Source organism: Camarhynchus parvulus, chromosome 1, assembly GCF_901933205.1.
Source record: "Camarhynchus parvulus chromosome 1, STF_HiC, whole genome shotgun sequence".
Taxonomy (NCBI): Eukaryota; Metazoa; Chordata; class Aves; order Passeriformes; family Thraupidae; genus Camarhynchus; species Camarhynchus parvulus.
In genome coordinates this window covers 68979789-68997747 of record NC_044571.1, presented here as the reverse complement: position 1 = coordinate 68997747, position 17959 = coordinate 68979789, and the positions used below count along the sequence as shown (strand labels likewise).

At 39.2% G+C, this 17959-nt stretch overlaps 1 protein-coding gene across 3 annotated transcripts in view; it reads left to right on the top strand.

Annotated features, from left to right (window-relative positions):
- MTUS2 (microtubule associated scaffold protein 2) overlaps positions 1 to 17959 on the top strand; it is a 265540-nt gene that overhangs the window by 53775 nt on the left and 193806 nt on the right. For 2 of the 3 annotated variants that reach the window (XM_030955594.1, XM_030955603.1), the window contains exon 3: positions 6386 to 6444. The exons of the other annotated variant lie outside the window; for it this stretch is intronic. The gene's annotated coding sequence lies outside the window, so the exon portion shown is untranslated. The remainder of the gene's footprint in view (positions 1 to 6385; positions 6445 to 17959) is intronic. 3 annotated transcript variants of the gene reach the window in all.

Here is a 17959-nt window from a genome sequence, read left to right as displayed (position 1 = left end):
TATTCTTAGAAATACTAGTGAAATAGGCAGACATACTTTGCATGTGAATCATGGTGGCCTTTGGGAGTCTGGAACACTGATTTCTTTTACCTTGGATTTAAATGACTGAACTACTGTTAAAAGTATGAAAAAATCCATGCAAATGCTTTTTTGTAAGATTGCAATAAAAATCAGAATGGCTGCTCAACAAAAGGCAATGACAAAGCGGACAGCTTATGGACTGGATTAAAGGGAATTGCCTTTGTCCCCGTTGAGCTGTTTCTATATAAAGGTAAAATGAAGATGTGAGCAATGCATTGCTGTAACCAAGCCATGTTCCAAAGTCTGAGCATTGATGGCAATCTTTCTACATAGAGTGAAGTAGCATTGCTTATGCTCCATAAGAACAAAATGATTGGAGCATCTCCAGAGAAGGGCAGTGGAGTTGGGGAAGATTCTGGAGCTCAAGTCTGATGAGGAGCAGCTGAGGAAGTTGGGGTTGTTTAGCGTGGAGAAAAGGAGGCTGAGGATGGGATCTCATCACTCTCTACAACAGTTGAGACTTGTAGCCAGGTGGGGGTTGGTCTCTTCTCCCAGGTAACAGTGACAGGACAAGAGGAAATAGCCTCAAGTTGCTTCCGTAAAGGATGGTCAAGCATTGGAACAGACAACCTTGGGAAGTGGTGGAGTCACCATCCCTGGAGGTATTTAAAAGATGTGTAGAGTGGTATTTGGTGACATGGTTTAGTGATGGATTTGGCAAAACTGGGTTAATGGTAGGTCTTGATGATTACAAGAGTTTTTTCCAGCCCCAAACAATCCTTTGATCCCTTTGATTGGCTCAAATAAGGCAATTTTGGCTCTAGGAGGGGAAGTGGACAGATGAAGGTCATGGTGATGAGAGACAAGAAGTGCTGGTTGCCTATTCTGTTGTTGGTAAGTTTGTGTGAGGACACAGCAGCTCTATAGTGAATTCAGCCAAGCTGTCTTCGCTTGGGAAAGTTTTCCTCCTTGCTAGGAGCCAGACTCTTGAAAGAGACGGAGGGTTTGAAGGCCCTTGTATCAGATAAACTATGATCTTCCTTTAAAATTCACTTTGGGTTTTTGGACCTATTTTACTGCATTGATCTGCAGCTCCTGTGAGACTGTATAGTGTTATTCAAAGTTCCTAATTATTCTCAATTTTAGTAGTTGGTAGGGAGGCCTTTTAATATATATTTTTTATTTGCAGTTTTTGTTAACATACTTTGGGTTTTGAAGACAATGGTTGAGTTAATAGTTGGAGATATATTTTCTTGAGGTGTGTTTCCGTGTCTCTTGGCTCCAGGAAGGGGGTCAGTACAGAGAACAAAGAGATTTCTTGCCACTGACCTCAAAATTTTGGTAAGGTAATGACCAGATTATTATTTATAAGGATATGGCAAAATAAATTAATTTTATGAGTTAGTTTGGCCCTTTGTTCAGTGAAAATTTGAGATCTAGAAGTTCTGTCCAACAGTGCTCATAAGCATAATTTGCAACCCTCAATTTCAAAAAGATTTTATGAACCACCTATGGACATTTCCTGATTGACAGCAAACAAGAAATTGCACTTCTAAAAATTCTACTTTTCTAGGAGACTGTATCCAAAGAACCTTTTTTTTTCAAGTGCTGATGTCCTTAGCAGCAACACATAGCTTGCTGAAATGAAAGAACAGCTGAAAAATTATATATGTTTATAGTTTCATCTATTTCAAAACAAGTGGGTCAAAATGTGCCTTTTTGCTCATGAAACATAGTAATATTTTGCCTTCATGGTTAAGATAAATCACCTTGGCTATCTTCCTGTGATAACTAAGTATTAGGAGCGACATTTAGGTACAAGCTGGTGGGAATCTGGTCTGCTGCATACAAATGAGGAGGCCCCTACACAGAATCATGTCTTTGGCCTCTCTCTGTGTGATTCTTACACCTCATGCATGAAAAACAGAATTGTGAAAGGGTTTTTAAGGCTGCAGTACGTTGTGGGATTTATTGTGAGGGGTAGTGAGAATCGGAAAGCCAAAGTGGCCTATCATATTTTGTCTGATAAAGGAATTTGTATGCCCTGCTGCAAAAGGTAAGTGGAGCAGTTTTTCTGCCTTAATGGATAATGCATAGCAGTAAATATGAAAAAAAAAGAGTTGGCAGTGTTTCTTTGCTTTAAACTTTATAGGTAGGACATCATAATGTACAATGCAAAATCAAATAAGGTCTTTCCTTGGGAAAGATTCCTATTAACTGGTGCAGAATATGGGGGTTACTTTTGCTAAATATGTTTGGGAGACATTTTTTCTATTCTCTCTGCACTGTGATTGAGTGGACAGGGGAGTTTAGTTCTGCTAAATGAAGAAGGTGAAAAATAAAGGATAGGAAGCGTTTCTAGCCTGAAACGGATTAATTGCAGGTAACCGTGAAGAGAATTTCTTTGAAGATTTAATGGAATATTAGTGACTGGCATTTTCTTATGGTGCCAGAAACAGGATGGTGACCCCCTGGATCAGAGTTAAAATTGAAGAGGAGGCTGTCAGCTAGAAAGAAAAGCTACCCAGGAGGCCCCAAACTTGGGAGCACTTGGACTCACAGCCATGGATGCACATGAAATCTTTACTTTAGTTCTTTTCCCCCCACATTCTTGTGTAAATCCTTTCATTTTGCAAGGCTGTCCTGCATTGTTGCAAGGGGACATACCACTGGATACAACCAAGTCTGCTCACAGGTAGCCACACAGAAGGCAGAAGGGTTTGCAAACCTCGGCTTCTGTCTCAGAAGAGATTGGAGGCATTAACACTGTGTGTTGGTCGCATGACTGGAAGAAAGGGAAACTTGTTGGGATCTCAAGGAGTGATAGCAGGAAACCTGCTAAAGTTTGGGTACCTGCTAAAGATAGGGATGTGGTCTGATAACATTTAAACTTTATAGCACATGAGAGCTGTATTATGACTTAAATACCGTCCTTCTGCCACCCAAATTAAGTACCTGAATTGAGTGTGGTGTTGCATATGGTTGTTGAGAATGTACCTGATTCCCTTTCCGTTTATTTTAGTTTTAAATATCTCTTATACAAGACTATTTGTCAGCTCTTTCTTTGCAATTCATTGCTGTATTTTGACTCATTGTCCATGATAAAGTGAAAGGGAGATGAACTGCAACTGGCTCTGTGCTTTTCACCCCACATGATCTCTGAATGCTTGACATGACCGTGACCCACTTCAGACACCACTGCAATATGTACACTGAGCAATTGTGCAATCATTGGCTGGGTTGAGACTACAAGTGAAAAACACTTAATGAGTTTGCAATTCCAGCAAGCCTTTAGTGAAACAGCACATTGGTAATTCTGTTAGTGTTTGTGGAAGGAGAGCTTCTCACAACAGCTTTGAAGAGCTAAGGAAAGGAAAGCATTTTCAGACCACAGTAGTACTCAGTTATGGCCTTCTAAATGACCACAAAAGATTACTTATCAGGTAGCAGCTTGGCTGGTTTAGTTTTAAAAGTGTTATTCAAGAAAATAGTTGGACTAACCTGGAAAAGATGGGCTAGAGAACAAGGAGGTTTGTCTTCAGCTAACTAGAAAATCATGTGTTCAATACTGGAAAGAAATGTAACTGGTAAAACTCTGGTCATGGGTTATTGCTTCAGAGCAATTACACTGATGTTAATAAAATCAGTAATGGAGATGGAAAGGGACACCCGCTGCCCTGGTATATTTAAGATCTACATTGCTGCAGAACAGTTTTGTTATACTGTCTAATAAAAAGAAGCAGTGCTTAGTTATATCAGTTAAATCACTTAAAGGAACTAAAATACTGGTAAGTTAATACTGATCCTTCTAATTGTTGAATAAATTAGCATAAAGAAAATAAACTATGCAATCCTGGACTTGAAAGAAGATAATTTTATTAGAATGATAATTTCTTTAATTCTTTCTTTTCTTACTATTCAGGTGTGATTATTTTTTACAGGTGACAATAAAAAGATATATGGAAATCAAACAAATTATTAAAGAAGGTATAGTATGTAGAAGTAGTTACTTGCTCTTTGATTCAATGGATATATTTACTTTCAAGTATTTTATGAAGATAAGTGCATTCAGAGAAGTTCTAAAAATTTTGTCTTTTTCAATTCATATCACAATAGTGCTTCCATTAGTAGTGTACCCACATTCCAGAATTCACATATTTTCCAGTAAAGATACATGTAGTCATGTTAACAATGCAGCAGGAAAGAATTCTGTGAAACTATTTCACAGAAGAAATTGTAGAGGTGATAATTTAAATTTTTTCCTGTTTTGTTATATTGGCTACTGCCTTTTTGTCTGCTTTCTTAGGTGGGTTTCGTAGTGGCTGATGCCAGTATGAGAAAGGATGTGTGTAGGGAGCCAGAGCGAGAAGCTGTCTTTGGTAGTCTGACCATGAGTCACAGAATATGTCAAGTTTAAAGGGACCCACAAGGATCATCGAGTCCAGCTCCTGGCCCTGCACAGAACCATCCTCAAGAGCCACATCATGGACCTGAGAGTGTTGTTCAAGCACTTCTTGAGCTCTGTCAGGCTGGTGCTGTGACCACTTCCCTGGGGAGCTGTTCCAGTGCCCAGCCACCCTCTGGATGAAGAACCTATTCCTAATAACCAACCTAAACCTCCTCTCACACAACTTCAGGCCATTCCCTCTGGTCCTGTCACTGGCACCAGAGAGAAGACATCAGTGCCTCCCCTCTCTCTTCCCCTCATGAGGAACTTGCTGACTGCAATGAGGTCTCCCCTCAGTCTCCTCCAGGCTGAGCAGACCAAGTGACCTCAGCAGCTCCTCATGTGGTTTCCCCTCCAGACCCTTCGCCATCTTCACTGCCCTCCTTTGGACAATCTCTAATGACTCAATCTCTTTCTAAAGTCTCATAAGTTTCAGATGTCTTCAGACATCAGCAATGTGCTGAAAGAGGGAGGGGAAATAAAAATAGATTAATGCTATCAGACTTGCCATTACATTCAGAGGACTTTTATTAAATTAATTTGAAGTCTGTGCATTGATCAGTCCTTAGTTTGGATGACTGGCACCGTGTTGTAAATAGTGGTGAAAACTGCTGAGGATGCTATCTAACCTTTCCTTGTAATGGCAGCATCAATCACTCCGTGATTAACATGCTCATAGGCACTTTTTTCATCTTCTGCTATAGCATTTCTTCCAGTAAAAAAACTGGATTAACAGCTGAGCACTGAAGGAGGAGTCTTCTCTGAAAGAGACTCTATGAAAGTTCATGGAAAAACATAATTTGTCATGTGTCACCTGGAATAATGAAGCACAGAGAAATACTCTCCTCATCCCTCAGAATCAATAGTTTTTAAAATATAAATGGAAATATATAACTGACAATGAGGATTGTTTTTCCATTGGATACCTGTAAGCAAATTATATAGTAACTTTGATTTATAAATGCATTTTTTTTCCTGGATGGGGAGAGATCAATCTAATCACATTTTCACAGCCAAAATCTCATTCTTCTGGGATATCAATCAAATATGTGCCTCCTCTCACCCCTGTCTTGAGCATGAATATTTATTTAGCAAGATTCAGGAAGAGTATGTAGTAAAGAAATCTAACTGCAAATAGTAAGATAAAGAGTGAAAACATCTAACTGCATACTAAAATATAACTTTTCATTTGTTAAGTTTTCAGAATGCTCTTTTGAAGAAATAGTCAATTTTCATCACTACTTGTACTCTAAACAAATGAGTAAAGAAAAGTATACCAAATAGATAGCAGTTTAAGAGGTTACTTTATTTATTATGCTCTTAGAATATTTTATGAGTATTTAATCTAATATTGCTTTTTCTCCATACTGTCCTAAGTAAGGTTATACAAAGATTTTCATGGCCGCTAGAATTTCCAAAGAATGTGTAATTCCCCCATCAAAACAATTCTGAGAAATTAGAAACTGTTATTTACCCCCACACTCTATGGCACACAGCACTTAAACTGTCAAGAGATCACTATCTTAAAGATTGCATCTTGTAGTGTTTTGGAGTCACTCCTCCTCTGAGCTGAAAATTTCATTTTCTCTGACTTTTAAATCCCAGAACTTCATCCTGCCACAGAAGCACTACATTCATGTCTGAAAGCTGCTCACAGACTGTTCAGTTCTCCCAGCACTGCATTGGCCCAAAGCTTGTGCAGAAGTGCAAGCTGCAACTCAGGCAATGAAATAAATAGAAATCTATGCTAGAAAATAGAAATCTATAGAACAGGTAGTTCAAATGTAATCTAGACTGGTGCTTGTGTGAAAAAACCATACTGACATTTTAATAGTTATTCTATAATTCAAAGAACTTTCCTATTGACCTAGAGTGAATTGTCTTTTTTTCTTTTCCCCATTTTGATGTCTTTTGAAGGCTTCTGATGAACAGAGCAAGAGTCTTCCCCAAGGAGCATCTTCAGCAGAAACGAAATAGTAAGTAATACAGGAGGCGTGCAAGGTGCACCTTGCAGACAGCAACTTGATTCCACATAGTCTAATGAGTACCTCCAGAAATTACACTGCCTTATAACTGTAAAGGAGCATATGATACCCAGTTTATGTGCAGCCCATGCTTTGTTTTTTGGACTTGCACTGGTAGGGCAGTAATCCATATTTTTCAGCAAGCTTTCTGCATCCTCTGCTCTTTGTCGGATGTACAAACTAAAGAAGAGATTGTAAAATAAAAATATTTTTAAACATCTAAGTGTTCTTACCCCACTTCAGCCAACTAGCTTTAGGTGATTAATATTAGTCATTTCATAAGAAACAGACACTTGTGTTGAAATTGAAACTAGGGCTCTGTTATGAACCAACTTCTGATCCCACACCTAACTTCCCATGAGGGAAGGCTCCTCTTTCTGGAAGTTTGTGTGCTGTATCTCAGCAGTGAATAAGGGATTTCTGGGAATGTGAGGGAAACAAACTTGGGTAAAATTGTGAAAGCTCACCTCTTTCACAGTCAAAAAATCTCAGTCTGGGGTGTTTGTTCTAATTCTGAAACAGCTGGACTAGACATCCCATGTGTGGTTTGTCTTTGGGGGCTTCCTTTGGGCTGTGATTGTTTTGTGGGAAATAATAGGTCACCTGCAGATATGTGCAGTAGACTCATCACTTAAAATACAGAGAGGAGACAGCTAATTAGATTTTTTTTGAAACTGACACTTTAGGCAAATTATTTAGAACACTTGTGTATTAATTAGAAGCTGTAGATAGGATCATGTTTCTTATCTTTTTGACAACATGTGTCATGAGCAATGCAGAAAGGATGGTAACTTAGCAAACTGGTTGTGTATAAAAGTTGACAAAGTCACTGAGGAAATTCAGAGTGGTTGGTAGGTGTCAGAAATCTTCGGAGTCTTGGGGCAATGGAATGTCCTTGTGTATAAAATATGCCAAAACTCTTGGTATGTGTGAGAAGGAAGTGGTAGGCAGAAAGCCTTTACACCTGCCATCCTTTTTTCTCTTTTGAAGTTCAAATTTCAGATGAGGTTTTGCACATCTAGGAGATAATTGCTTTCCAGTTTTGATAATTACTTTATATACCAATTCTTCCAGTCATTAGACACAAATTGCAGTATTTTGCAAACAGAAGACCTGATTTATTGTCTGACCTGACTAGTAATGAAGCATTTGACTGTAGCTGGCCTAATTCTCTGCTGTGTAAGCATATGTAGCAACTTAGAAGTGAATGGCAATACATGAGAACGTACTAGTGATAAGTTTGGCCCATTATTAATAAAATACAACAAATAAATAGGTTTTGTGCTCATAAATTATTTGAATATTCAGACCAGGACCTGCTCATAAGCAATTATAAGGAAATCTTTCCTCTGACACAAAGAAATGTCAGTTTTTTCCAAGAAAACCAAATCGTTCTTATCTTCAAAACAAAAAAATGTTGAGTTAGAGGGCCTTCTATTAAATAGGTACAACACTCAAAATGATGCATGATCTTTATCAACTCCAGTGCTGTTAAAACACAAAAGTTACACATCCCCTCTGAGTGTAGACTTTGGGATAGGTGAAGAAATGTGTGATGCATTGTCCTGCCTTAGGCTGAATTCTCTGTGGAGATGGCTCCTGCTCTCTATTCACTACATGCAGAGAGCTAAAATTATTATCTTGGAGTAGACAACTAAGTTTAGGATTGCTAAAATTAACTAAGTGGTATCCACAGCCGCTGTCTTTATCTTCAGTGTATCTTTTTCTCTTTTGTTTTTAATTTCGTGCCTCTCCACTCACCCATTTTCTGTGTCTTCTGCAGTTTTTCTCTAAATCCATCATCCCACATCTTACAAGTTATTTCCTTTAAATTAACCATGATCTCTGATACTGGAATGGCAAATGGGATTCTGTGATACTTCTGCTTCACTCTATTTGCTGAAACATTGATTTTCTTGGAGCATTTAAGTACTGAAAAAAATCAATAGGGCTATATACAAGTAATATAAAGGCATCTTGGTAACTTATGGAGAAAGAGTCAATTGACAGAATTTCATATCATTCAGTGAGAGGGAAACCTGTGGTTTCTAGCTGAGGGCAAATGATAGCACAGTTCTCTCACAACCTGTGTTCCACACCTGCCCATCAAAGCCCCACAAGCTACAAGAAGACAGAGCATGATCTGGAGAAAATAGTGTGAATATCCCAACAAGTAATAGGGGGCTCCTGGTTCCCAGAAATGCCACTGTTTTCTTGGCTGACTCATGCCCTGAGGAATGTTACTGGGAGCTCCCTCATCAGGAGGTCCAGCAGCAACACCTCTTCCTTAGACCAATTATCCCTTCTCATTTCTGCCTGGATTGTTACAGGAGGGTTGTATCTGCCCAAGTTTGGTGTTAGGGAGGTGCTGTGAGCTGGGATGGCCTCTGCACCCTCTCAGGTGTTGGAGGGGATTTTTGGCATTATACATAACTTATATGTATGGCCTTGTATGGCATTATGTATAGCCTTCTGCCAGGCTCTGGCTCACTCCAGGTGTGTGTCCCCACCACTGCCTCCAGCTGCTCAGCTCCTCGTGGACAAACTTTCAAACCCTCACAAATGACATCAGGTGAAAAGGAAGCCAGGGCTGCCACCATCTGAATGTGAAGGCAAACCCACAAGCCCAGCAGTATTTTTGATCAGTGACTCCACTGCCACTGTCAAAATGCATTATGAATGAATGGCCAAATATTTCACAGATGTAATGCAATAGGGCTCAAGCTCCAAGGCCAGAAATATCTAAGTGTAAAGATAACTGATGTTTGCAGAGATACCTTAAAAATTTGTCTCCTGGTGCATGTAATGGGATTTTTCCGTCTGTTTGCCACATAGCTGAGGAATGCAAAAGCTAGAGTGTGGGAAGATTATAATCAAATTAATTTGTTTTTCAATTACTGCTGGATATATTTTATTTCTGAAGCTGGGACAAGATCCAGAATTTTTGGCCTGAATGTGGATAATACAGGTTACAATTTTTTCCTCAAAATGTTGGAGTGCTTATTTTTTCTATGTTTGACATTGTATAATCACAGATATTGTAATTATAGGTATTCATTTTCTGTGATGAAATGTGGCTAGTATAACAACATACTTTAAATAGCTGTCTCTTTTTCAATGAGAAAGGAACATTTGGCTATGTCCCATTCTGCCATTTAATTGAGCCATGTGAAATATGTGAGCAGGGGGAAGAATAGGAAGTCTTAAACCCTAGAACATACAAATTAGACATGTGTCTGTCATGTCTGTCTCAATCCTGGTATTAGTGTACAAGTTTTTGATGCTGTGTTAGAGATGCTGTAGTAAAATAGGAGAAATTCCTAGGAGGAATGAGTAGCACTGTGATGGAGGTGGTGTAATGCAAGCAAGCACAGCAGGTACCTACCAGTCACCTCAGTGGTAGGACCTAAGAAAGTATGTGCTGCTGGAAGTCTCTTCCCACAAAGGTGCATCGACAGAGATCTCTGGAAGAGAAATGAAAACCTTTCCTAAGTGTCTTTCAAAGTGGTGGTAGAGAAGAGACAATTGCTTGATTTGTATTTTGTTGTTGGGAAGAGTTCTTTTAAGAGACAGAGTATTTTTTTTTAATCTGTGCAAAGATATGGATTCATATGAACCTCACAATGTAAACAAGCTGTCAGATTTCACTCCCTTAGTACTTCCTTTCATTGCTTTAGGCTGTGAATGCCTGAGAGGATAAGTTATAGAGGTTTGCCTTCTTGTAACGTGTTCTGTTTGCTAATCTTAAATTTCTTTTTGTTCTATACCTAAAATCATAAATTTGGTATAGGAAGGCCAGTCAGTGGTGTTAATGTGAAGCACTGAAGCATCCTAAGGCAGTCTAGATGAGCTCTGTCAGGTATGCATTTCTGTGGGCTTCCCTCAAGAATAATGATATTTTCCTCCAGAAAACATTAAATTATTAACTTCACTGATGCAATTTCCTGTGATACACTGTAGAGTCCACATTTTGACTTTCAGATAGATAATCCAAGTAATATTCTGTGAAGGATGGCCTGCAAATAGTCCAGCATCCAGTAAAGGAGAGCTTCTATGCATATGTGGTGTGAAACATCTACAATAAACTGATGGGGAGAGCCAGATTGTGGATCCTTTCATGGCATTGGATTTTGTTCCTGCAAAGGGCTTTCCAGATAGGTTTCATGAACTGATACTATGAACTACTTTGTGATTTCCTTTATCTGCATGTGCTTGCTACGTGTCATTTTTGTCTTACCCTGGGACAAGGCTTCAAGCCCAGTGCTGGAGGGAAAAGCTTTCCCTAAAGGCTCAGTAACTCCCAACCTAGGCAGGTACATTGCTGCTGGGATACACCTGGCAGAAATGAGAAGCGATAGTTGGTCTGGGTAGGAGATGTTGCTGTTGGAATTCCTGGTGGTGCTCCTAGGAGCTCCAGTGGTGTTCCCTAGAGCCTGACTCAGTCAAGAACACGGTGGCATTTCTGGGAACAAGGAGCCCCTGCTGTTTGTTGGGATATTCCCACTCTATCCCCATTGTCTTTGCACTTGGTTGAGTTCCTGTGTCAGACAGTCTTCCAGAGCCACAGCAGCCATCCTGCCCTTTGCACCAACACACTTTCTGTCTTCTAGCAAAGCCTAGTAGCCAATCCATCCCCTTTGGAGCTCTCGCCACTGGGGTCTGCATCGCTTCCTTTACATTGATGGAGTTTGTCTTAGCAACAGCAAGAAGTTTAGGGCAGGGCAAGGTGTGATCTCTGTTCTGTACAGTGCAGAATTCACAAGGCCATACAAATGTTTTATGACAATAATTTCCCTTCCCTTCCTTCAACAGTTTGTCGTGTTCTTCTTTTAGCAGCTGAACTTCATTTTGTTATTTGTGGCCCATTAGTACTGCTTCCAGGAAGGACTGGCAAAACCATTACTGAAATTGTTCACTTACAGGCATAGATGCTATCCAAAGGACCTGCTGTTTTGTTGAACTGCACAGCTCAGGAGATTTTCTAGCCTCACACTTATTGTGGGTTACTATGCTAGCAACAGCAGCATGTGACAGCAGAAGTGCCACTGCTGTACCAAGTGCAATCATCACTGTGGCATCAGAAATGAAAGCCAGCTGACAAAATAGGGAGTTTTGCTCCTGAACTTGCCAGCATGAAGGTTTCCTGCTCGGTGTCATAGCATGTGTGGAAATTTGGTTGGGATGGCTCATTCAGTCCAGGATCACCTAGGTGTCCATTCCTCCTGCTTTCTGGTGCTGCTGATTTTTGGGGCATGGTTCACAGCCAGTTTGGCCAGGAGAGATATGATAAAAGAAGTTAAAAGTTCTGCTATTGTGCCTCACTAGTGAGATATAATTAACCAGTGGGGAGTCATGGTTCTGGAGAAAATTTCTGTCTGTTCCTATGGGAGAAGCAATATGACTTCCTGTGAGATTTCATTCTGTTATTCTGTGAAGATGGTGCCTCTGATGTCTAATCAGCAGCAGAAGTGGAAGGACAGAGCATGGTCAGGGCAGATTAAATCTTCATGGCTTCCAGTTGCTGTAGTGGCTTTTTTAGCTGCTAATATCTTGATTGAAATGTGATTTTCTTTATTCTTCTTTTTCTATGTAACAGTCATATATTGGGCATATTTTATTCAAGAAGGACAAAAATTACATGGAAGACACCTACCCCCTCTGCCAAGCCATAAGCTGCAGAGGACAAGGACATAATGAAAGTGTCACACAGGTGTCTCTTAGGTCCATTTTCCATAGGCTGATGCCTGAAATACTTACCCTTTTACCATTATTATTTCTTAGGAGGATTCTGACATGCCTGGACATGTCACCTACTGCAGAGAAATTCGGCTTCAGCAGCCAAAGGGGCCTGGCCTGTGCTCAGTGCAGGACCAAAGCTGGGGTTTTTGGTTGTGCAATGGACGGCATAGCTTGTTGCTTTCAGAACTGGGACTTTGCTCTGCTGGGCCCTTGGATGCTGCTGGCTTCAAACTGCCTGGAACAGCAGAGCTACTTCCCATGGAGCTTCTCATTGGAAAAACTGAATCATTCTGGATTTCTTGTGCAGGTGGTTTTCCTTCTGGGGGCTCACTCAGCACAGAGAAGGAAAATTGGCTAAACAGTTTTACTTTAGTTTATAGTCATCGTTTCAAGTGGTATTCAACCTCTCCAAGGTGTGAATTATAGATGTTTATTTGTTTAGAGAAAGCCTTGACTGAAACATAATTAAAATTGTATAAACATTTGTTTTACTCTTACAGAGTATAAATTTAGACTAAGTTTTTCATGAAAGTTTGTCTTTTAATCAAATAATCTGTCAATGTTTGAAGTTATAAAGGTATATTCATATAGGTAAATAAATTTGTTACCTACCTTTCACTTGTGATACTCAGTAAATGATAAAAATAAACTAGAATAAAAAGGAAAATTAGGTTATAGAAAATGGAGAAGGTAGGCTGGCAGGTATATTAGTGGTGAGCAAAGAAAATTGGAAGACAGGCTGAGAAGTAATGACATGCTGTTTGTTTTTTTATGGACACTCATTACTTCTACAGGGAACATCTGCTCTGCAAGCATTCTTTGCAGCACCTCACCAGCAGAGGTGAATAACCCCAGATTACCTCATCCTCAATGCATATTATACCTCATCCACGTTTCAATTGATGCTGGCTCCTTCTGTTTTCAAGTTTAAATACAATTCTGAGGCTTCTGGTTGAAGTCCCTCTCTTCCATCCCAAGAGGAGAAATAATTTTGGGGACACATTCATATATATGACTGTTTTTATCTAAGATGAGATAAATCCTTCTGTTACTAAGTTACTGTTTTAACCACTATGGACAGAAGTAGTTTAGCCAACAACCTTGTGCATATTTACCTGCAGTGTAGATGTCTGAGTTCAGATGAATCCAGCCCTGCAGTATCTGTTGACTGTGATTTGTGACATCTATCTTGGGAGATTTTGAAAAGCTTCCCAGATCTTACTTCCTCCCCTGGGTACCTCAGTATCTGGAAAATTTTGTCCCATTATCTTTATATGTTTACTTGTGGAGGGGCAAGGGTCTTGGCATGCTGAGCATGTTAAAGGTTTTCTCCAAGTTTGCATAAGATATTCCTTTTGTTTGCTGTGTGAATTGTTCTTTATATGAAGGCACTCAGACCCATGTAATATCAGCACACCTAGCTGTGAAAATACCAGAGACGCTGTCTTTGATATTTTCAAGGGAGTTGAAACAATCACTATTAATCACTCAAAGATATAAAAATGACTTACCCAAGTGAAAGATAAGGTGCTTGACTTTCCTTTTAGTTACACTGGTGAAAATTGAGAGTTGCTGGTGTCAATTATGTTTTGTCTGGCTTAATGGAGATAACAATCAGGTCCCTTGACTTCTAATCAAGTTTGATATTACCCTGGTGAGTTGTTCTAATCCCTAAAATGGCACCATGTGGTAAGAAATCAATTGTGTTATGAAAATTACTCAGCTTTTCAGTTGTTCTAGTGTAGTTTGGTCTAATTGCCTAATTTTATCTTCTCAAGAAAGAAAATATTCAGAATTCTCTATTGTACCACATCTCCAGTAGACAGCCATATTTGTAATTCTTCTTATAAAAAAGAATGACAAATATTTTTGGTTAAACAAGTTTTTAATAAGCAACTCAGAATAACTAGGAACTAGTAAGCACACTGTCTTAAGAAACACCTTGTAGCTGTCTTCTATACTTTGTGCACAAGTGCTTGGGTAAGTTGTTTTCTTTTTCTGAAGGCAAACTCTTGCCAGTGCAGATAATGCAGGTTATTTCTGCTGTTGCATGTGTGGGATTCTGCATGTGTGAAATTTATGCATTACTGAGCAACAGTTCTACAAGTGTTGCTGTGCAAAGAAAGGGTGGGTATGTTCTTCTCAGAATCAAATACATCTGGAACACAGTTTTGAATGCTATAAATTCTGTAGTGGAATAAAACATCACAAATAAGCACACTCACATCTGTACAGCTGTTTGCTGTTAGAGTTACCTAGGTGCAAATTTCTATCATTTGGGAATATCTTGTCTCCTGTAGTTGCTTTGACTCTGGCTTTAAAACCAAACCAGTAGATAGAGTTTGTTCATTTGTGTGCTTGGTCATCCTGTGGCCAAGGTGAAGAGATATTTTTGTCTGTTTTCTGAAGACAAAACATTATGAATCACTGAATGTTTGCTTTGTGCTTGGAGTTGTCTCCACTGTGCAGAAATGCCTTGGAGCACTGTGAGAGGGATTGCTTGTGTAAGCCATGAAAGGTAACTATGGCATTTAGAGGCACCATGAAGTGAAATAATTTCAACAGCTTGGTTTCTTAAAAGCCATATTACCTTGCAAATGACCTGTCCTACTTTTTGCTCTGCTGATGTGTCACAACAGACCACCATGCTACAGCACTAAAATGCAGTAATGTGTCACTGTATAGGATGTAAGTTATGCTTGCAGGACTTGTGGAGTGGTTGAGAACAAGGTAAGCAACAGGCATAAGCAAAAGCCAGTTGTGATCATGTGTGTAATGATAAAAAAGACATGATTTGCCTTCCTGGGGAAACCCTTGTGTACTGGTCTGGGTGAAGGTATTTTCTGAAGCAATCAGAATTATTGGCATCACAAACTGTTTGCCCTTCTGGCTGAGTTCATGCTTCATGAAACCTGTCAAATTGTAACATCAAAACAGTGACATTTCATGGACTTGGAAAAATATTTTGGGATTTCTTATATCCTCTAAGGAACAATCTCTTCACAGAACTAGACCTGATAGCGGAGTATTAGAATGACTAGCAACTGATAATATTCATGCCCAATATAATTCTTATTCATTGATCAAATTATTATCTGCTTGTGCTATATATTTTTTTTGTTTCCTTTCTTTTTTTTTTCCAATGAAGAAAAATATGGACTAACAATTCTTCAGAATTATAAATTTCTTATAATTGTTTCATTATGGTGGAGATTAAAAGAGCAGAACAAAGGGAAGGTGTTTTATATAAAGCGACAGTTGATTTTCCTCTGCTTGCCCATAAAATGCCTCTTTATCCCAGCCTTCTCTGAATATCATGCTTTATTTTGCAGAGAAGATATTCTATGCTTGGGGCACATTTCCTTATATCTTTGCAAACCACTGATGCCCAGAATACCTTCTGCTTAGCATAATCACATTATTTCCAGTTTTCACAGACATATGTGTTCCACCCTCCACATCTCTTAATCACTAATCCCACCTCCATGAAGAGCTTTTTTGGAAGAAGCATGCCGTAAAACATGAAATTAAATTGTTCCGGAACCAGTTTCTGAATGTCACATGGAAGTTTTTTACTCCTGGCAACAATGACATCAATGTGCCTTTACTTCAGAAAAAAAGTCTAGACATGAAGCAAAAACCTGTGCTTTTTTTAAGCATACAAATTTGGCGGCACAGGGACTGGGCTTTTTCTCAGTACTGTTTCATCCTAATCACTGCTGGGGAAGCGGAACATTTGATTGATCAGGCTGGAGTATGTTCCACTGGTAGCTCAACAGCTCAGTCCTGGACATGCATTATCCCTATTGCTGAGCAGGCACGATGCTTTGACTGAGACTGAAAAGACTCATATGTTTTTAAAATGCTGTTATGTGTTTATATTCATGCTCGCCAATCCTGAGGCATCCCTTTACTATTGTTTTTTGAGAGGGAAGCAATAATGGAGGAGTATGATTGAGGAAGAAAAAGGGAGAAACAAACAAGTGAAACACTGGCATAACCAGGCTGGGACTGTTAAAAGTGGGAGATTGGCATTTGTAATAATAAGGAGGCACTGTGGAAGTCTAGACTGGGAAAGGCCTTCAGTATTGGGTATTTCAGTGAGAGCTGTCTCTTCTGCTTTAGGATACTGGCCTCAGGTAAAGAATTAATAAAATATTAACTTGACAATATCTTCTTCTCCTGATGTAATTGTTCATTATCTGAAAAAATAGTCTGAAGAACTTAATAAAAAAGAAAATATCATTTTTAAAATTGTCTTCCTGAAATGATTGCACATGGAAGAATTATCTAAGGATCATTTCATCTTGATTGTGTGTCATGCTGTGTATCAAATTACATCAGATTTATTCCACAAGCAGACATCCTTCAGGACCATCTGACTGGCAAAGGCTTATTCTAGCCAAGAGGCAATGCAGTTGTGTAAATCATCCCATTTCATGGGTATAATTATTCAATCAATCAGCAGAAGGGGAGTAAAAGTTCTTGATGTGTTTGTCATAGTACATCTCTCTAACCTGGGATGTTTTCCATTGTGTGACAGTGACATTTGAAGCTGTATGGGGCAACTTATTTATCTATGCAGAGTCAGATCCTGCCAACAGTGCATTCAAAAAGACATTACTCCATAAATAAATGTAATGGGACTGCCTGAAGAATGAGACTGGGCTTAGACTGAAAAAAAGTTACAGTGTGGCCCTGACAGAGTTGAACCTCAGTTTCAAGAAACAGATGTGAGGTATAAGAAAAGATAGCCTTCCCCTTTCTGGTTTCTGAAAACTTTCAGCAGCTTATAGTTCATGGCTAATGTTTCCAGGAAAGTTAGATGCCTGTTGTCATTCTCTGCTCATATAAACTATGGCAACAGATTGCATATGGAAGTGCAGTGAATTGTTAAAAGTCTTCCATTTCATGTACAAGTTTTATTACTGTAATTTTCTTAATAAAGTTTTTCATTTTCTACTTTAACAATAATGACACAGATAAGTAGTAATAATAATAATAATACAATTGTAAATAAGGATTATAGCATGAAATGGGAATTAAAAAAAAAGCCAAGTTCCTGTGTCAGCAAGACAGCAGTAAAATGACATTAAGAAAAAATCTTGGTCTGAGAAGGAGAAGCAATTTCCCAGGTAATAAAGCTTTAGTTTAAATCATTATTAAAACAGGGATTTCCCCAGAGATTAGGATAAAATTTTTACAGGTCCCCAAACCAGTACTCATAGTTTTCAAGGCAATGAGTCTTATTTGTCTGGTGTTGATATCTCCTCTTTCCAGCCTCTGCACAGTTTCCAAAGATTGATGACCTCCCAAGAGAATACTGGGGATTCATCTAGGTTAGTAGAGCTAATAGAGCTAGCAGTTTTACTATAGACCTTCTACTGGCACCTCTGGTGTACCTGAGAGTGAGCCACATGGCCAACATCTACCACATGTCATTCCCTCGCTTGTCTTCTTTGCCTGGTACATTCTTCATTCTTTCTGAAATTGTGTCTTTTGCTCCATGATTTCTGTTGTTTCTATTCCTGGAGCAACCCTGAATTTACAAGAAGCCTCTGATGCAGTTGTTGTTGAACTTGACCAAGGCCCATAATGGAGAAAGCAGAACACTGTCAGCTCGTAATCACTTGGAGTGCTGTGGTGTTTAACCCCAGACAGCCACTCACTCAGTCTCCCACCAGTGGGATCAGGGAGAGAATTGGAAGAGCAAAAGCTAGGAACAAAG